The following is a 22,531-nucleotide window of genomic DNA, read 5'->3' on the forward strand; positions in this document are numbered from 1 at the left end:
GCAACACAAAGCCCACAACAGACTCCGCCTCCTGAAACTCCTGTCTGGCCAGACATGGGGATGCATCCTTTCACCATCCTTCACACCTACACATCCTTGATCTGCCTCATCCTTTGTTATGCCAGCGTTGCTTGGATTTCCACCCCTCTCAGATTCTATAAAGCCCTCCAAATTCTAGAACGCCATGCACTCGACCTTGCCTTTCATATCTGCCTTCCATCTGCCACACGCATCCTCTACAATCTCATCCCCTTCCCCCAATTTCTCCTTTTCCTTGACACATCTGCAGCCTGTATATCATCTGCTGATTCGATCCCCCCTCTACCCCCTGGTGTCCCCCTTCCTCTCCACAAACAGCCCATTGCAGCGCCTTTACTTTTGTGTCCTACCCTCTCTCCATCTCCACACCCTCCACCTCCTTTCCCAACGCAACTTCCAGCACCTACCCCTCCTGGACGATGAGCTCCGCCCTGACATCTACCCATCCTACCAACCTTAACCCCATCTTCCTCCTCCCTCCTCCTCAGGGCTGCCTTTCCTCCCCCTCCCTTCTCCTGAGTGGCTTTCCCCCTCTTACACCCCCTTCCTCTCCTGTGCTCCCCTTCTGTGTCTCTTCACTCCCTCCTGCCTTGTCTTCCCGCTTCATCTCCCACCCTGTCCGTCTCCTGCCTCTTGGTGTGGTCCCTGTCCCCCCTTTTCCTCTTCCTCCTGCCCCCATCCCCCCTCCCCTGTTTTTCTCTCCTCTCTGACCTCCAGTCTCTTGGCAGACCCCAACAGCGGTTTTTATTCTTTGTGAGTGTTCTGTCGTTTCCAGTGTTTTTTTTTTCTTTTTTTTTTAAGTGTCTCGCTCTGTGTGATTTTTACGCTGTGGCCGACTTTTGTGTTTGACTCCTGTGATTTTAAGTGCACCATGAATTGCCAGCTGTGTTATTTTAACTGTATGTCGACTTTTTAACTGTCCTGCTTTGCATGTCCCTGTATTAGTGCATATTTTAACTTCCATCATCTACATTTACTGTGTTCTTAATGTCCCCCTTTTATCCCACTTTTTTTGTAAGCATTCCCCTTTCATCATGTTCTTTTGTAAAGCTGTATAGCTGAAGACTGGTAGACTGTGCTGCTGCCAGCCCTCCCCTGACCATGGGGCAGGGGAATGAAATTATAATAATGAAAAAAAAACTGTCTATCAAGCGAGAAAGTCTGTCCTTAGTGTAGGATGGTGCCCATATGAATTAAACAGTGGTGAGTTCATTATATCCACTATCAGTGGCTGGAATATTCTTCATAGCATGATAGGTATCAGATGCAGTACCCCAGCCTTAGCTCTCCCAACATCTGAAAAGGCTTAAATTCTCTTCCTCTGCAACAAAAGTAGGTCACCTTGGAGTTGTGGGAATTCAGGTATTCCAACATAAGTCAAGCAATGCCGTACTCCAGATTACTGTTCTAGACTTGAACATGATCAGTCCCATTCCATCAGAACTATTCACACTCATCTTGGAAGGTATGCTGTGAATGTGTGGTAAGTAGTTCCACCACTCAGTGCCCATTTTACAAGTGCCAGCAATTCCCAAATGGAAAAGATTTATGCAGTCTACCAGTAAAACAATTAATGGAGCGAAAAGAACTGTAACTTTCTCGTAATTCATTAATTCACCACTAAGTGACAACAACAAAATTACGTAGCTTAATTATGTGCTCCTAGCAACAGACAGCAGCAAGGTTCTACGTCTACCAAGCCAGCCACTTTCCCACTAACACTACATAGATCGCTGACAACAACACACAGGTTATAAACTTCTCAGCCTTTGTTTACAGGAACATATTTTACATAAAAGCAAATACGTTCTCATATAATAAACAGTAAATAACTACACTGTATAAACAACAACTAAGTGAAGTTATTTTGTCTACTTACGTAAGAGAACTGGACAGGAAATGGTGGGGAGGTACATTCTGTCTGTGACCCGAAAAGCGAGCGGCGCTCGTGCTGTGGAAGGCAGCGTTTCCTGGAAGAACACTACAGCTTCCGTGTACGACGAGTAAGAATTAGAGATGGTGGTTGTTATTGAAACAACTGGTTTTGGGTTACATTGGTTCTTTTCGTCTCCAGTTCAACCCTGACAGCTAAAACCACCCAGAATAATCAGTTCCTGAAATAACCGATTTTCGGTTGTTTGTTGCTATTACTTCCAATAACAAACACACACTTCACACAAAGATTGAAAAATTTTGGTGAAGTTAAAGTTGTAAGAGATCACGATCGATATGGGGCTCAGACTGTGGCAGAAATCGGTCTCATTGTCCCTAGCAAAGATCACGAAAGTGAATGAGACGGCCGCAGCAACAGCGAGAGCCAAATATCACAAATTTAAGACTTCCCTCCGTCGTCAATTTTGGATGGTATCAATTTTTCACCCTGATGCAACCACGAAATTAATGTTTCGGTTATTATCCCAACTTTATATCGTGTCAATAAAATTATAGATGTGTCAGTCAAAATTACCTTTCTTCCAAGGAATATTGTGGATGTGTTCTCCTTACAAGATAAAGACAAAGGAATTGCAGACATTGCCTGCGAGTGAGCGTTAATTGAAATCAATGGGGAAATTTGAAAATTTGTACCAGACCGCGTTTCGAACCCCAGTCGTCTGCTTGCTAGGTAGATGTACTGTCCACTGCACCATCCAGACACAGTGGCCATCGCAACTGTACAGACTGCCCTAGCACGCCTCCCGTCAAACGCAAATTCTCAATTTATCCACACACTACTAACGTAGTGCCCGTTGCCCATTATCCTCGCCACTCGCGGCGTTTAGCCAATTCCCGTAAGAGTTCAAGCCTGGTGTGCATCTCCACTGAAAAGATCATTGCCCATCCTCAACTTAATTATACATATGTGTTATCTGTCCTGGTAACCTCAGCGTTGAGCACCCGTTAACTCCAAATGGTTTTTGTACATCGACTGGATGAGTCCCATCCGATGGCTTAAATTATTTAAATTATCATTATCTGAAGTATTTATTAACAGATATGCCTGTTATTTTGATAATTTATTATCTCTTACAGGCCGTTCAGCAAAGGAGTTACTAATTTTTAAAGTAAATAGCATGAAACGAAAGATCGATAGAAGAATACAAGAAACTGTATTTTTATTTTATGAGCTCTAACCATTTTGTAGAGAAGTTTCGAAGTACTAAAGTCCGTGTCATGTAGAAAGGCGGCCCAATTTTCAGCAGTTGGCGAGTTGTGGCTATACAGCGAGACTCTCGCTCCTACGTGCTGCACTGTCGCCGTACTTTGCGACAGCCGAATTATGCATGCAGCCATCAATTTTTTTCGTTTTCTTTTTTTTTCTTGTAGCAGTATAGCTATGAATGTGTATCTGTAAATGACTAAGAGCGATTAAAAGGGTCAGGTGACGGCAATGAATGTCAAGTGCTTCATAAGCAGGTGAGAGGGATAACTTTTTCAAGTGTGAATTTGAATCAGGTCTCTTACTGTTGACATTTAAGACACAAGAACGGACTCGAGAATCATGTGGTGTCGGCAAGAGAACTATAAAGAGAATTGTAAACGGAAGTGTCAGAACAGTAGGACCTGTAGAAAAGTTGGTTTCGTGTCGCGTGGAAAGCATCGAAATCGCAAGGAACTTGTAACACAAATGGATGGTTTTAACAAAAATGTTTTAAAGTACTCCATGTGAATGATGAATGCCCGACATAACAAAAACGTGTTACAGTTGCACAGGAGAAAATTGGCTTCGATGGTACGCACTTCATCAATGTAAAAAATTTTAAAAGACACTGGTTCCAGACATGTTAAGAAGAGAGTTTTTAGTTCAAAGAAATGACATAGGTCCAGCACGAACTATATCCCATATAAAGATTTACGATACTAGAGAAGGGGTAGGTCAACAGTCTATTACCGTGATGAAACAGTGGCCGAGCGGTTCTAGGCGCTTCAGTCTGGAACCGCGCGACCGCTACGGTCGCAGCTTCGAATCCTGCATGGGGCATGGATGTGTGTGATGTCCTTAGGTTAGTTAGGTTTAAGAAGTTCTAAGTTCTAGGGGACTGAGACCTCTGAAGTTAAGTCCCATAGTGCTCAGAGCCTTCTATTTTTTTTTTTTTTTTTTTTTTTTTGTGCATGAGGCAATAGACAATATCCGACCTGAAGCTCGGGCACAGTCTGTGCGGTTTGCTGAAAAGCTTCAGAAAGAAGAATTTGACAGAGAAGCGATGATAGATATAAGCACTGATCTTATCATCGTAAATTTACAATCAGATTGTTTGGAAACAGACTCAGATAGAAGTGACGATGGTATTACGATGTAGACTTTGGAACAAATAAATATTTGTTAGATTTAAAAAATGTGTTTGTCAACATATCTGTTGCATACGTAATAATGAGAAACTCCTAGCCTTGTTGATTAGGACTTTGCATCCTTTGAATTATGCAGACTATAATGTTCAACATATTGCACAACGAGAGGTTAAGCTTTCCCCACCAAGTTGTATGCTCTAATAACACGCGAGAATGCAGCTGGATAAATTCGTAGGAAGTCCGATATTTCCACGTGTAAACCCCTGTTACTTTCAAGGCACGATAAGGCCCTAAAACGACAGTAACTGTTACTTGTCGAGATATCGGTGGTTATCGATGTTATCAGTCAGCATTCCCGAGTGTTATTTGCAGATGTTGGTTAGTTGTTTGCTTGTTCAATGGATAATAAATGCGGTCTCTTACTGTAATGGCGAACGAGTTAGTTTTCACTCACAATGCCTGTTTAAAGAGAAAAATATGACAACTTACTGACCATTTTTATGATATTCTTCTACATTAGTCATTTCTACCACTGACTCTTTTACTTGCAGTGTTTACACTTAACTACAATCAAACACATCCAGATAACACACACACACTTTACGCATTTTTAAAAACTGTATCGAGTAGAAGCAGTTGTCCAAGCAAATATAATGATTTCGGTTTGTACTTGAAGTTAATTTTGTTGTAAATTGATACTTATAATACAGTTGAAATAGCAAATAAATGATAATTATTGCAAGCAATTAGACAACTGTCATTTTGAGAAAAATTGTACTTCACCTCTTCACAAAGCTTTGTCAGCTGTTCTCACCTCCAGAAGTTACACAAAGCAAATCTTTGGAGCAATGGACACAACTTCGTCAAGACACGAATTAGTATTTCGCTCGTGACGATTGATCGAAATTGGTTTTAATATGTGCTGTTCCCCTCCTAGATATGAACATGTATTGCTATGTACTGCAGAAAATGAGCCTGGCTGTTGTTCGCAGCAACGCAGTTCGGCTACATGGACTTTCTTTGCCCGCTCTCTGCTACCGCGCATGCGCCGTTCTCATCCCTCCACGCTTCCTTGAGGCTCCGCCTCTATCCGCAGAAATGCCGTCCTATGTGACGCTGCTATAGTTACAAAAGCTGCTAACGGAATGTTCTCTAATCGCGTGCGTAGTGCATGTAAATAGTATTTCGACACACAGAGCGATCAGTTCCACCTTTGAAAGGTGAAACGTGGTTGTACCGAAGGGAGATACTGAAATCTGGTATTCCATAGAACAACGCGTGTTTCTGGTACTGGACTATCCCAAGGTGAAACACAGCATTACGGCAACAAGGTGCAGTTTTCAAACACGATCTAACGTTAACAAAAGGACTCTATGCGAAAGTCATTCCGAAGCTCTTCGCCAAATGAGAACTGACAGGCATCGTGCCTGATGATCTAGTGAAGACTGTTGCTCCAGGCCAGCTCTAGTTACGAAAATGTCGACACAACATCGAAACTCATTAAGCAATATACAAATAAATCCATCCGAACATCGCACCAGTACGCATTCAATACCGAGAAACAGTCTACACCTGCCTCTATTTAAAATCGAAAGTTACAACATACAGTGCCGACTTTTAGCAAGGTGTGTTACACCTGTTTCGAAATTTTTGAGTGAGTTTCTTAAAGATTCGTTGCATACTTGTATCCATAATTAATTATTATAATTTAATTATATTGATTTAATTATTATTATTTAATTATAAAATCAAGGTGTCCTTTGTTGCGCCCCTGTGTTGACTCCGAAAACTTAGCATACTTCTTTGTGCACTGTTTATTCTATTGAAGGTGATTTGCTTGCCTATACTGACTGCCAAATTCGTTCCTTTCCTTTCCTTTAAGTTTCACACGTTGGTGCAGTAATTCGCTAATTATCTTAAATAAATACTTTATTGGTGTTTCAGACGCTTTAGGTAGATGCAATTTCGCTACTGTAGGTTCTGATTTGGCTGATTAATTCTTTAGTAGATGCTGAGTAAGAACATATTCTGTTAAATGGGTCTTAATTTCCTGTTATTTGTCAGTTACCTTTTTCTGTGAGACCTGAAATACCTCCCACAACTGCTTTTGGTGATGGATTTAAAATTGTTGGGGCCTAAACAGTGTGGTCATCAGTGCCACTTCTAATGATGGTGTTACTGATGAATATGTGACTTGTCACCATTGTTAAAACGAAAAGCAAAGGCCATATAACTGCAGCCACAATCATAAAAAAATTTCACTAACAATCTCTAGTATTCGACTTCTTGTAATCGTCCCGCAGTTTACTTTTCTACTTCTGTAGCGATTTTTTCTAACCTTTGTTCGACAGATTAGATATTTTCAAGTTTTTAACTTCTTATAAACCTCTGATTCACGTTTTTGTAAAATTTTATATGATGAATCGCTACCACAATTCTAAATTGATTATTCGCGGCGTTGGTGTTGCCATTGTTGACATATAAATCGTTATGTTTGATTCGTAACGTCGATCACTTTCTGAGACTGCGGAATTTATTTCTGTTGGTCTATTGTCCTTATTTGCTTCAGCTATGTAAGCTCTGCTTTATTCAACCTGTTTTGCTGTATTACAACCATTATGTTACACTTTCTGACTGTCAAAATTCACACGGAATGACCTATTCTTAAAGACTGTTAGTGAGTAAGAATTCATTGGCTATCATTTATCTTTACAAGTTTAGCAACTTTATCTGTTTCTATGTAACGCCTTTACTCGACGCTCTGCGCTATTTCAGCTGCCAACTCACCTAAAGCAGCTGACTCATGTGCATCAGCCGTCCTCGAAGAAGTGTTGAAAATACGTCCTGGAACCGATGTGCCAAAGCTATCAAATCGCAACTGACCTGGGGTCCTACGACCTAGGCGAACGGGAAAGAGAGAATATTCATGTGAAACGGGGAGTGTGATTCGCCCACTAAATTAACAGATTTTTTTTCCTCATTGCATGAATAAAACACGTTTTTACGTAACATTGATCAATGTTTCTATATATCTCTTAACAAACAATGTGCCAGACATACAATATAATTATCCCGCTTTAATATTAGCATACTGGTACAAAACGATCCATGATGGACTTGTGTGTCCGTACACATAGGAGGCAGAAGTGGGTGCGAGTAAGAAATTACAAGCTGCAGGTGAGGCGTTTACTTCCTTGTTCTACTGAACAGCTAGCTGCTTCATTATTACTTAAAAACTTCCAATACCAATGCACAGCTATATGCGTTTTATAAACGGAAAGGGAATTGATGAATACGTGAACCCGTCACAAAAATTTAGATAGCTTTTCCGCCGTCTCAGTCTACTCGAAATCCAGACAGTGATGTGGTGACTACTTTCTTTTAAGATTCTGTTTTAATTGATTCCGTTCAGTTCAAGAAGAAAATATACAGCGTTATTTACAAATACCTCCTGTGTTCCAGCAGACATCTGCTTGAAAACTACAGGACATACAGAAAACAGACACATATGATTGGATAGAGATCTTTCCAAGTTTTTAACTTACATGACGTGTGCTTAACGTGGGCAGCATTTGTGATGTGGCAAACGTCAGTACGTGTTTGTAATTCGTTGAAGTCGCTGACACGAATTGCCCAGGAAGGCTTGACAGCAGACGGCTTTGGAAGTATGTACGCTGCCGGCCGCGGTGGTCTAGCGGTTCTAGGCGCGCAGTCCGGAACCGCACGACTGCTACGGTCGCAGGTTCGAATCCTGCCTCGGGCATGGATGTGTGTTATGTCCTTAGGTTAGTTAGGTTTAAGTAGTTCTAAGTTCTAAGGGACTGATGACCACAGATGTTAAGTCCCATAGTGCTCAGAGCCAAGTATGTACGCTGCCTGCCTGTGTGCGGCTGCGAACTAATTCGGTGCGACAATACGGAGTGGATGATTTGCCTATATGTTCTGGCACGCAAACCGCCTAGTGCGACTACGCCACGGCGCGTATTACGAATCGGATCTGGTACAGCTGTTGAATCCACTGATATCTGTCCTTTTGCTGCATGTCGTAAAGTTTTCTCGCAGTCGTGTCCTGCAACCCTGGTGGTACTTGTATATTACCCGGTGCAGATCTCGTTTTGAGCGTATATCCATTAGCTAGTAATTTTCATTAGTTGCCCTAGTTTTAGTCTGTGGTGCAATTCTCATATTATGCTTTTTGCACGTTTGCTGGTTATCAAACGCCTGGCTACGTATCGAGCGCATTACCTTGGATTCCTGGATGTTATGCGATTTTTAACATCTCTGTGTCACTGTTGAAGATCTTTAACGTTTGCCACAATTCTAATGAAAATCAAGTATCCTCCAAAGATTTAACTACTGTGTGAGGTATTATGTATCTCTAAATGACAAACAAAGCGGAAACATTGATCTTCCAGAACAGAGGAAATCTATTGTCAGCTGACCGCGCGAGCGCGGATTCACCGTCGCTGGAGTCGTACTTAATGCACACGTTCTCTGAAAATATCAGAGTGCATCCAGTGGTAATTTCATTACACATTATTCATCTCAGTATTTAAATATCAAATAAATTTTATTATTCAAGGAGTCCAGATACCAAATGAAGGTGGGACTGCATACGATATTCATCCATTAACTCTAAATTTCAAATTTGACCGGATGAAATAATTCTTTCTATAATCTGAAAATGTATGGAAAACTGAAACACTGCCTGAAGATTGGAAAACTGCAATAATTTGACCCATACACAAGAAAGGAAACAGAATGGAATGTGGAAATTGCAGAGGAATCAGTTTGCTGAACACAACATACAAATACTGTCAATGATCATTCTCGAAAAACGTAAACCTTACGCAGAAAACATTATTCAAGATTACCAGGCTGGATTTCGAACAAACTGTTCCACAACTGATAATTCGTTTACTATACGACAGATCTTTGAGAAATACTGGGAATTCAACAAAAACAGCCACTCTTCATTGACTTCCAGCGAGCCTATGACAGCATCCACAGAGGTAGCCTCTACAACACGTTACGAGGATTTAGTATCCCCATTAAAATCATTAGGGTGCTACAACTGTGCATGGATGGCTCTCAGGCAGCAGTGAAGTTCACAGGATCCATATCTCCCGCCTTTGCAATTAAAACAGGCTTACGACAAGAAGACGCTTTTTGATGTGTCCTCTTCAACCTTGCATTAGAGAAAGTGGTTCGGGAGAGTAATTTACATCTATACAATGGTCTCAGATTCTTACACAGTGAAGTAAAACTCCTGGCTTATGCAGATGTAATAGTGTTGCTGAGTGAACCGAAGAAAAAATGAAAGACATGTACAGATCCCTCAGGAACAGTGCCAGCAAAATGGGGCTTTTGATTAACCAAGAGAAAACATAATATATGGAAATAGGTCGAGCATAAACCCAAATTCTTACTTTGAAATTGACCAACATCCTAAATTCAGAAAAGTTCTTCAGTTTAAAAACCTTGGATCACGTTGCAACAGTAAAAATATCGTAGCAATGGATATAAACGAAAGAATAGCCTCAGGGTCAAGATGTCTGTACTCACTAAGCAACCCATTCAAAAGTAAAGCTTTGTGAATGACATCTGCCCCATACTACTGTACGGTTCAGAAAGATGGACGCTTACAAAGAATGAAAGAGAAAGACTGCATGATTTCGAAAAAAAATAATGAGAAAAATCTGGGGACCTGTATTGGAGAATGGCGCATGGAGAATTCGATAGAACAATGAAATTTATCAGCTAATGAAGCAACCCACTATCATACAGAAATTAAAAGGTAGGAGACAGCAATCGGCTGGACATGTGGTTAGAATGGAAAACAACAGAATCACCAAAAAAGCATTTGAAGGGACCCTCCAGGCAACAAAACCATTGGGCCGACCTCGTACAAGGTGGAAAGATGACTTAGAGAAGGACATCGGAGCACTAGGATTTTCCGCACGATGGAGAGAGACTGCGAGAGATAGAAGGCGGTGGAAGCAGATAGTTAATGCAGCGAGTGGTCTACAGGGCTTTTGATCGCTGGGGGGAGGGGGGAGGGGAAGAAGAAGGAGAAGATAGTCTAAATTAAAGTTGTTTGCATCCGATGTAATAGACAGAAAATGGAACGTTGCTGCGACAGTACTGTCTGCAGTAGTGACATATATTGAATGGCCGCAAGGTATTTAATGCTTACCTAATATAAACTGGAAACAACGGCAAAACTAATGGAAACATTGAAATATAATACCATTCCTTACGTGGACTGATAAATGCGGTATTATACAATAGAGTATTTTTGAATTAGTGTTGACGATGCTTATGATTCCAGTCGATACTCTTAAACTCTTACTCACTATTCATTATAATGCAGGCAAGGAACAACGTTCTCTGAACGAGCTGTAGAATTGGTCGCTGAAGTTTCGGGAAGTGTGGCTACCTGCTACCTCCAGCATCAGATTCTGCAATGAGGCCGCTGCGCCCCGGTGTGATGTTAAAAAAACTGTTCGATGTGTGCAGAAGGGTCGTATAGACAGCAGCATCGATACCACCACTTTATTGAGGATTTCGTGGGAGATACCCTCCCAGAGAAAATCAAGCTTATGTCTTTCTGACTTGACCTGAAGCCATACATACCACAAGCCATGAGGTGCTTCCAGTGCTTGCGTTTTGGGCATGTGTCTTTCCACTGTATGGTGGACCCTCTGTGTGCTAACTATGGCCACCCACTCTATGAGGGCAGCCCCTGTATTCCACTACCTGTCCATTTCATCTGTCACGACTGCCACTCTCCACACGCATCAGGTTGGCCAGTTTTCAAGAAAGGAAAGAATAGCCTAGAGAACAAGTGCCTGAATCGTCTGTCTTATGCTGAGGCTCGCTAAAAATATAAGCAACTCCACCCAGTGCCAATTTCTTCCACTTTTACCCCTGTTACCTCGTTTCCCCCTTCTACCTCTTCCTTACCCAGCCCTTTCCCCTCTCATCTCCCCTTCCCCCTCTCGTCACCCCTTACCCCTCTCATCTCCCCTCCCCCCTCTCATCTTCCCCTCTGTTGCAGTTCACACACACACACCCCACCAGGTGCTGTTCCCATTCCCTGGTCAAAGAAATGCCCCTTCTTTGGTGCCCACCTTTGAAGGGGCTTCCCCCTAGGATGCCCTCCTCCCCGGCATCTCTCAGGCCAGAGGCCTCCTACCACAACTCAGCCACAAGACCCACCATCTGAGTACCCCAAGGTCGCCCACTCTCTTACAGTTCCGGATTTTGCGGAAGCCTGCTCTCCCTATGTGCCCCTCAACCTCTGAAAGAGGAGGAGAAGGTTCCCCCAGCGCCACCACAGGTGCCATCTTTCTCCTTGCAACCTATGTCTGACATCTTATTTACGGAAGTCACCCCATCCTCCAGTAAATATTTGAAGAAGTATCAACGTACACAAAACCAGTAAATAAACACAGTGAAAGATAAGTACCATCTATGAGAATATCCGTCGTACTGATGACTGAATGAACTACAACACTGACTTTGTTTTGGAATGAACATTAAATTTGTAACATGTGCATGTATCAGTGGTACAAGATCTACACTAATGTATCTGTTTGCATCCCTAAACATGCATTAATTTGGAGAAGACGTGCAATAGCACCATCTCGGTTTTATCTATAGTTTTACTATTTTTATTGTAAAGTCAAGTATTTTAACCTGCACAGGAGTAAAGTTGCTTTTCTGTGTGCAAAAGTGCACCTCAGACTTACATGTTGCTGAGTACCTCCTGTGCTTACCGCATTTTAATACTATGACATTTATTTTGTGAAGAAAGTAAAAGATGGTCATGAACTGATAAAATGAGCGAACAGTGAAATGCCAGAGAATTATGTCCTGTCAATAAATGAAAATATTTATGCAGATAGACTTCACTGTGTGCTATGTAACATCTAAACATAACACTATCACATGCACGTACATATTGACAAAGTAAACATTAGTAGTACACTCACACTAAATACTGATAGTAAGTTAAATGAAACTTTGTAAAAACAAGTAATAGAAAAATTTTAGTAGGTAAAATGACTTGGACAGAAAATCGATAAATATAAAAGCCCATAGTAAATAGTCATGTATAGAAGTACATAGACGTCTATTATAGTGAAATCCAAACCAGTGTTGTTCATGTGATAAACACTGACCAGTCGTGTGTTCGGGTAGTGAATTAGTGCATTTTGTGTGCAATCTCGATCACTGCTGTGGTGCTAAACGAACATTAGAACAAGTAAATAGCGCCGGCCGGAGTGGCCGTGCAGTTCTGGGCGCTACAGTCTGGAACCGAGCGACCGCTACGGTCGCAGGTTCGAATCCCGCCTCGGGCATGGATGTGTGTGATGTCCTTAGGATAGTTAGGTTTAATTAGTTCTAAGTTCTAGGCGACTGATGACCTCAGAAGTTAAGTCGCATATTGCTCATAGCCATTTTGCCAAGTAAACAGCATTCCTCTCCGATACAGGGACGTGCACTTACCTCGTGAAAAAACTGAAGCGATTTCCTCCAAAACGTTGTGCTACTGGAGTTGTGCCGGTGGATTTCACTGCACAGGAATTCAAAATGCGTCTCCGCCACCAATTCTTGCTGAAGAAAACTTCACCTCACGTATAAACACGACGTGCCGCATACATCCGGCACGTCAAAAATAAAATGTAATTGTCGACGGACGTCTGTGTTGGGCACATTATAGAACATTCAAATGCACATGCAAACGCACACACAAGTAAACAAAATTATGGAAACGTTAATATTCGTGTGAACTTTATAACTTTTGAACATTTTAGATAAGCAATCTAGTATAAAGAATCTTTCAGCTTTTTCTGAATTTACGTTATTCTTTTGCTGTGAGCAATGTCCAAGTCTTTCCACCTGACAAACATCCGAGGAAAAAATAAGTAATTGTACATTCTGACCTTATGTTACACTCTATTGTTAAGAAACTAATCCAAATTTTTATGTACTGTATATGTATTTATCTATCTATGTTAACTCCAGATACACCATAGTAGCCCATCCTTTAAAAACACTGTTGTCACGGTACAAATGTTTCATGAATCACAGAGCCTCAGCGCTGCTGCACGTGTGCGAGCGAACACTGGTATGAGAACCAATAAGACAATACTGTGTGCTTGGACCGCAGGCGTAATGAGGAAGTCAAAACAGGCGGCGAGCCTCCACCTGGGTGACGTCATGAAAACTGCGTCTGAAGTTCACAACTCTGCATCTGACGTCGAAATCTGCGTCTGTTGTCACTCCTCCCATGGACTTGCAGCCACATTGTGTAGTTCATATACCAGGTTAATACGTGTAAATAGGCAAATCAGTGATAAGGACCTCATAATAGACGAACTGTGTACTTATTGAAATCCAATGTATTGATTAACAGTCAGCGATTGCTTGTGTTATAAAAGTAGATGCGGTAATCAAATTTCTTAGAAAACAGCTGGGAGAAGCCTGACTGTTCACATTTTTCTTCTTCCAGCCGTCAGAATATAAGCATCGTGTGCTGTAGCTATAAATGGTTTCTAATATAAGGAACTGATTTTGACTTACCAACGTGTACAAGTTTATCTCAATATTTATTTTATTACAAGTTTCATTTTCCGCTTTTCTCGCGTGGAAAATGCAACACTTCGATGTGGCATCCATCTGCCATTGGCGTGATGTTATTACTAATTTACAATGTTCGTTTTAACTTTGAGGTTCTGCTGTTTTTGCCATAGGAATAATTGCCAAGTTTGGGGATACAGAAGACAGCAAATTGACAAATTTTATGTATTTTCATTCATTGATATTGTATGGATAATATTCTGGGGTAATTTCTTAGTTAGGTAAACTGTGTTCATTGTGCGAAAGAAAGTAATTACAGTTACGTTTGGGATTCACGCCCATACGTTTTGCAAGCGTCTGTTTAAGCAGCTGGGAATGTTAACCCCAGCCACACAGTGCATTTAGTCACTAACGAAGTCTGTAATCAACAACCCACATGAGTTTCAGAAACAGAGATATTCAGAGTTACAACATTAGAAAGAAACATGTTCTGCATTACTCTTTAATGAATCTAACTTTACACAGGAAAGGATGAAATATGGAGCTATAAAGCTCTTTAACAATCTACCGCGGGCCGAAGTGGCCGTGCGGTTCTAGGCGCTGCAGTCTGGAACCGCGAGACCGCTACGGTCGCAGGTTCGGATCCTGCCTCGGGCATGGATGTGTGTGATGTCCTTAGGTTAGTTTGGTTTAACTAGTTCTAAGTTCTAGGGGACTAATGACCTCAGAAGTTGAATCCCATAGTGCTCAGAGCCATTTGAACCATTTGAACAATCTACCGCTGAGAATAAAATGGAGTACAACAAGAGCCTGCAGCCATTCAGAGTAGAAGTCCGACATTTTTTTAATCAATCATACAGAATATAACTGTTATCAGCTCGCGGCATACATTTCCATCGGTCCACATCCTTAGTTGCACCGCTCCCAAAAGTAATCTGGGACTCTTACATTCTTCATTCTGGTAAAGTTTTATTTGATATATTTGAGTGAACGGAGGTGGAAGGCAACTTATAACACAAGTGCTCAGAAAGCGCTGGTGACTTGGAGAACACGCTGAAAAGACATACGAAATGTAAGGTGAGCAAAAACGAGTCACACGCTTTGCATGATGAAACCGCTGTGCCATGAGTTCTCGGAATAATGCCAGTACCAGCCACATTTTTCTGCTGCTGCGTTCAGGGAAGGAGCGCACACCGTGTTCCCCAGGCTTGCCTCTTGCTTTAGCGGCCGGGTATCCCCCGTCCGGAACGTGGGGGAAGAACGCAAATTGCAGGTCGCCCGTCGGTGGCCTGGTAGTGAGTTGCAGTCTTGCCGAGGCCGGCTCGCTTGTTCCTTTTGTAGAGAACACGACAGGACAGGTTCTATGTGCCGCGCCGCAGCAGCTCAGCGAAGGGAACGGACGCTCCATACTCGTTTTCCGAGAAAACTCACAGCGGCGCAATTGCTGCGCCAGCAACTGGAGACGGAAACAAAAAGCAACGGAGCTCCTCTTTGGAGCCTGCAAAAGAGCTGCTGAAGGCATTAATTTTCTTAATGACTAACAGGAAGTAACAGAACACCGAATGCGAGGGTATATAATTCTCCATTTGCACTAGGCTGTTTCGTGCACATTTTGTGAGGCAGTTCTACGCAACTAGTCCACCTGTAACAAAGATGCTTGCTTCGTGCTCTGTAGAGTTCAAATGAAAAGACCTCAAGCTAAAGCAAAGGAAACTGTTTCCCCTTAATCCTGAGCGTGAGTGCAATGTAGGGTGGTCAGATTTCCAAAATCATAATATATCTGAAACGAATCGACATTTTGTAAAAAATCTTTGTTAATACTGTATCTGGATAACAGATTTGTGATAAACTACTTGGTTAATGCTACAACTACACAGATCATCGTACCATTTTCTTAAAATTCTCACTAAAAAAACTATAAAAATCACTTTAATATAATGATGTCTTCAATTAAGATAAAAATATTATTTATATAAGTTACTTATTTCTCAAGTAGGCTGGAAGTTTCGACGTGGGTAGTTTCTGCAAGTGTTTTTTGTTGGATTTTGCAGAAGAATGTATGTCAATAAAGAGTCTGATATTTCCAAAAGAAATTTTATAAAAATCATCACACGAAGAGACCTCAAAATGAATCTTAGTTACAACTATTTTCTTAACGACTTCGACACTAAATCTCTTTCTTTCATCAATTCATGAATCATTCGTGATGGAGAACACACTTTCTGTGATAGCGTTAGTGCAAGGTAGAGCCAGTACAAACGCAATAATAAGCTGCAAATTCTTGCAGCAGTTATCTTGAGATGTAAGGAGTTTGAAAATGAAAGACATCGTTTTCATTGGTTTAATCATAGTATTTTCTTTATTCTTTGGGTATGACCACATTTTCTCTTTATCTCATTGTGCTACGTGCTGCTTAAAAACACACTATTTCAAAATATACGGGACGCTTAAGGAAAAGCGGAACAATATACGTCCCATGTGTATTTGCCGGGACAACGGAACACTTAAACTTAATAAGGGACGACCCGTAAAATACGGGACGTCTGGTCACCTTAGTGTAATAGTCTCCGAAAGTATTTCTGTATCTTCCGAATCAGCTGGAGTTGTTAAATCATGTCAATGATAAATATTATTTTAATTATTATTTATTTTTATTTATGAATCAGCTTGTTGTTAAATCTTGCCAACGATAAATATTATTAAATATTGTTTTAATTTAGAAGCTAATGAAGATCCCGTATGAAACGGAGCTTTCCCTGGTCGCCTAATCTAATAGAAATAAGACATCATTTGTACCAGTGTACAATACTTTCCTTGTACGCTTTCCTTTTACGCTTTCCTTGTACGCTTTCCTTGGTAACGATGGCTGTATAAAGTCACCTAGGTGGTATCTTCTCAGTTTTACTTATGAATAATCAATAAATACACACATCCAAAAAGTTTTTGCACCACCTCGGTTCCGAGGGTTCCGGAAATTGTACAGAAAATTGGAATAGCGATCAATATAAACATCATTGCATGTTGTACCATCATACAGCGAGACCTTCAGAGGTGGTAGTCCAGATTGCTGTACACATCGGTACCTCTAATACTTAGTAGCACGTCCTCTTGCATTGATGTATGCCTCTATTCGTCGTGGCATACCGTCCACCAATTCATCAAGGCACTGCTGGTCCAGATTGTCCCACTCCTCAACGGCGATTCGGCGTACATCCCTCAGAGTGGCTGGTGGGTCACCACGTCCATAAAGAGCCCTTTTCAATCTATCACAGGCATATTCGATAGGGTTCATGTCTGGAGAACATGCTGACCACTCTGGTTGAGCGATGTCGTTATCCTGAAGGAAGTCTTTGACAAGATGTGCACAATGGGGGCACGAATTGTCGTCCATGAAGACGAATGCTTCGCCAGTATGCTGTCGATATGGTTGCACTATCGATCAGAGGATGGCATTCACGTATTGTACAGCCGTTACGGCGTCTTCCATGACCACCAGAGGCGTACGTCGACCCCACGTAATGCCATCCCTAAACAGCAGGGAACCTCCACCTTGCTGCACTCGTTGGACAGTGTGTCTAAGGCATTCAGCCTGACTGGGTTGCCTGCAAACACGTCTCCGACGATTTTCTGGTTGAAGACATATGCTACACTCATCAGTGAAGAGAATGTGATGCCAATCCTCAGCGGTTCATTCGGCATGTTGTTGGACCCATCTGTACCGCGCTGCTTGCTGTCGTGTTTGCAAACATGGACCTCACCGTGGACGTCGGGAGTGAAGTTGCGCATCATGCAGTCTATTGCGCACAGTTTGAGTCGTAACACGACGTCCCGTGGCTGCACGAAAAGCATTATTCAACATGGTGGCGTTGCTGTCAGGCCTCCTCCGAGTCATAATCAGTAGGTAGCGGTCATCCATTGCAGTAGTAGCCCTTGGGCTGCCTGAGCGAGGCATGTCATCGATACTTTCTGTCTCTCTGTATCTCCTCCATGTCCGAACAACATGGCTTTGGTTTACTCCGAAACGCCTAGGCACTTCCCTTGTTGAGAACCCTTCCTGGCAGAAAGAAACAATGCGGAGGCGATCGAAACGCAGTTTTGACCGTCTAGGCATGGTTGAACTACAGACAACACGAGTCGTGTACATCCTTCTTGGTGGAATGACTGGAGTTGATCGGCTGTCTGACCCCCTTCGTCTAACAAGCTTTGCTCACGCATGGTTGTTTACATCTTTGGGCGGGATTGGTGACATCTCTGAACGGTCAAAGGGACTGTTTTGGCGATACAATATCCACAGTCAACGTCTATCTTCAGGAGTTCTGGGAACTGGGATGATGCAAAACTTTTTTTTATGTGTGTTTTAGTAGATTTTTGCTCGTTTGGCTCAATAACGCGATTTTTCTCAGGCTTGGTACTGTATTATAATGTTACCACTAATATAAACAAACAAGGACACACATCTTCCAAAATCCCAAACAAACAAGGTGGCCATCAACCAAAAAACATTCAGCAGTCGTTAGAGCCTATCACGAGGACAGATAAGGCCAAACACAACAATAGTGTCGGAGTACATTATATTAAAATTAACGTACATTTTGTCAGAAAGTAAGACACGTCTTCCGTTACGTGAAACACTGATGAATTCTTCTCGGGTTATCATGCGAGTGGTGGCGTCGTCTTGTCGCAACAATTCAGTGAGTTTCGTACCCATCATCTTCTGACTTCGCCACTCGGCTGATAACCCCAGAAGAATTCATCATTGAAATACGCCGAGAAAGACTGCAATCAGGCATGAATTAATCCCTTTAAAGACGTTTACTGATGTATCTATTTTAAGTTGCCTTTGCAATAATAATATGCCACATAAATTTCCGTTGTTCGACAAATAGCCATAATCCATTGTCGAAACAAATTTCCTACTTAAATTTTTCAAGAATGTGATGGGCAGTCGATCAGTGTGAATCTATTTCCTCACGAAATTATGTATAGTGGTCTCAAACGCAAATCTTCTTCAATATTAGTTCTACTAATATTGGAAGGTATTATGTTTGCTGCAAGACTACGCTTGTTAAGGCAACGTGCTTAATTTAGAAAACAAACCAGACGGTGCTTCGAGGACATGGATCACACTGACGAGAAAGATGACTGTTGCTTACTCCATTGAAACATTGAGAGAAAAGTGTCTATTAAAGATAGTTTTTACAACGCAGGGCTTTTAACAAGTCTAACACCGGAGATATGAAATACTAAACATCTGCGCCAGCATCAGTGAACATGACATTAGGTGACCAACGTGACGCATGGGCAGGGGTGAGTGGCCTGGTGCTGTGTGTGTGTGAGTGTGTGGGTGTGAGTGTGTGTGTGTGTGTGTGTGTGTGTGTGTGTGCATACATTATGCCCAAGATAAGTTGAGCTTTGTTCTGAAGTTTTTATTGGTACATAACGGTCACCTTACGCACGTGACCACAATGGACCAGGAATGTCTTCGTCATTCATCGGTAAATGCTTTATTAATTAGTACTGTGAACACGTTCAGCAAGCAGCTACAATGTAACTTTTTGAACGTTGCGGTTGGCAGCAGTTAAAAACATGCAGGACTATGGACAAAGTGACACGGCTGTAGTGTCAGACGTTAGCACCTGTCCTTTATATTTAATCTTGCGGTTTTATCGTTTTGATTATAAGAAACTGTGCTTTAAAAACCTGAATTTCAGAACAGTGTTTTGTAAAATATGATTTCTCATTGTTAGTTCTATAGCAAAATTTCAAAAATCGACGAAACTTGTGATTTTTATGAAGGGGTGGAGGGGGGGGGGGCAGGTGGAGAAGAGAAGACTGCATTGTTGAAGAGCTGCAGTCTAGCACCAAAACTTTAGAAATTAAGCAATGGAACAGCGTAATACAATTAATGAATTATTTGCTTGCATCATGAAAATTTTTACCGTTGTGAAGCATCAAAACAAGAAGGTGCAACTCTTGAGAATCAGTGGCCAAATCTTTCTTGCCGTCTTGACTTACGTTTATTTATTTGAACCTGACACCAGGCTGATTACTTCCAGACAGTTCACTCCTTCTTCCATCCTGCTCCAACAGGCCAAGCAGCTCATCTCTGATCACCTCGATTTCAAAAGCATGTTTACCACTATATTTCCTTCTCCTCTCCATTTTATTTTTAGTTAGTCAGTATATCTACTGGTTTCATGATTAACACAGATACATCATATGTTGTGTTGATCTGTTCATCTTTGTGTCTTCACTCGATGTGATAAGTATTGTATTCCAGTATCTGTGTTTGTAGAAAGTACGATGCAATGTTCTTTCAGACATGCATACATGTCCAAAGGAACAATACATCGTTCTTCTTACAAACAGACGCTCTGGAATATAGTGTTTATCCGCCGATGTCCTATACAGGAATTACAGGATGCGTTCAAGTACTACGGGTTAGTGGTACACGGTCGACGGCATATGGATACTTGGGTCTCGCCGTGAAGCGATCACGGTTAGCCGAAATTGTTAAGGCAACCGCTCGCGACAAGTAATATAATAATGTCGTGTGACGAGGGCCTCCCGTCGGGTAGACCGCTCGCCTGGTGCTAGTCTTTCGATTTGACGCCACTTCTGTGACTTGCGCGTCTATGGGGATAAAATGATGATGATTAGGACAACACAACACCCAGTCCCTGAGCAGAGAAAATCTCCGACCCAGCCGGGAATCGAACCCGGGCCCTTAGGATTGACAGTCTGTCTCGCTGACCACTCAGCTACCCAGGGCAGAGCCTCGCGACATCTGGGAAGTTACCTGTAACGCAGCTGCGAATATATTTCCTGAAAATAACAATCTTGATAATCTGCTTTACGTTATAAACTGAGGTGATAAAAGACGTAGACTATCTCCTAATTTCGCTTCGACGTCGTTTTGCTCGGCGTAGTGCAGCAACTCGCCGTGGCATGGCCTCAAGAAGTCGTTGGAAGTCCGCTGCAGAAATATTGAGCCATGCTGCCTCTATGGCCGTCCATAATTATCACATAATAAAGTGTTGCGCACGAACTGACCTCTCGATTATGTGCCATAAATGTTTCACAGGATTCATGTCGGGTGATTCCATCCATAAAAATTCCACCGTTGTTTTGGAACATGAAGTCCATGAATGGCTGCAAATGGTTTCCAAGTAGCCGAACATAACCATTTCCCGTCAATGATCGGTTCAGCTGGACCTGAGAACCCAGTCCATTCCATGTAAAGAAGCCCACACCATCATGGAACCACAACTACCTTGCAACTCTGGTTCATGTCTTCGTTGGGTCTGGGACACACTCAAACACTACCACCAGCTTTTACCAACTGAAATCGGGACTCATCCGACCAGGTCATGGTTTTCCAGTCCAGCAGATGTGTTCAGAAGCCCAGGAGAAGCGTTACAGACGATGTCGGTCTGTTAAGCAAATCTACCCGCTTCGTTCGTCTGCTGCCACAGCCTATTAACATCATATTTCGCCGCACTCTCCTTCGGATACGTTCGTCGTACGTCCCACGTTGATTTCTGAGGTTATTTCCCGCTGTGTTGCTTATCTGTTAGCGCTCTACACAAATGACACTGTTCTCGGTCGTTAAGTTGCGTAGCTTATGCGCTTTGCCCTGTACTGAACTTTTATGACTGCGAGAATTTACACTGTCAATAACTTTAAACCAAACCAAAACATCATGAATTGACGTAAGACAAAAACTGAATCTGAGGCAACACTGTTGATTTAAAACTGGCCCTGGTAATAAAACAAAACTTGGTCAATTTGAAAATAATGGTCCCTGTGCTTAATGAATGCTATCCGCGAAATAATAAAATTTTTAACCTTTATCTGCACAGTGGTAACGCTCTTTGCACTGGTCTCTCTTAGTACTTTAAACTGTATAGACAGCATACAGCTATTGTGCAAGACTGATGCTTAGCATACACTTTAATTAAATGGAATATGACTGAAACAAGAACTTCTTGAGCAAAGTAGTTTATCATGGATCTGGAAACTGGTATAGTCTTGTGGTAAGTAACAATAAGGCTCTTTGAAATTAATAATGCTCGCAATGAACACACAATAAAGTGATTATACATTAACAGTTAGCTTTACAAAATCATTGGATGTGAGTGCTATACATTGTCTCAATCATCACTTATGAATAGGCTCAAAGCATTGGGTACAAAACAACTTTCTTTACCTTAATTATTTCTAGCATGGTACCTCGCAAATTAAAAAAAAAGTCATTACTGTCCGTAGCGATAAGTACATATCCAGCACACATCACACACAACACATCTTTACACTTGAGAGCCGCGGTTAAAGGCGCTGCAGTCTGGAACCGCAAGACCGCTACAGTCGCAGGTTCAAATCCTGCCTCGGGCATGGATGTTTGTGATGTCCTTAGGTTAGTTTGGTTTAAGTAGTACTAAGTTCTAGGGGACTAATGACCTCAGCAGTTGAGTCCCATAGTGCTCAGAGCCATTTGAACCATTTTGAACTTGAGAGCCCTCCATACATCTCTCTATATAAAGCTACTCTAATACATGACCCAACTAATGAGGAAGTATTGAATAGGATTGGGGAGAAGAGGAGTTTGTGGCACAAC

This window comes from Schistocerca piceifrons, chromosome 1, assembly GCF_021461385.2.
Source record: "Schistocerca piceifrons isolate TAMUIC-IGC-003096 chromosome 1, iqSchPice1.1, whole genome shotgun sequence".
NCBI lineage: Eukaryota > Metazoa > Arthropoda > Insecta > Orthoptera > Acrididae > Schistocerca > Schistocerca piceifrons.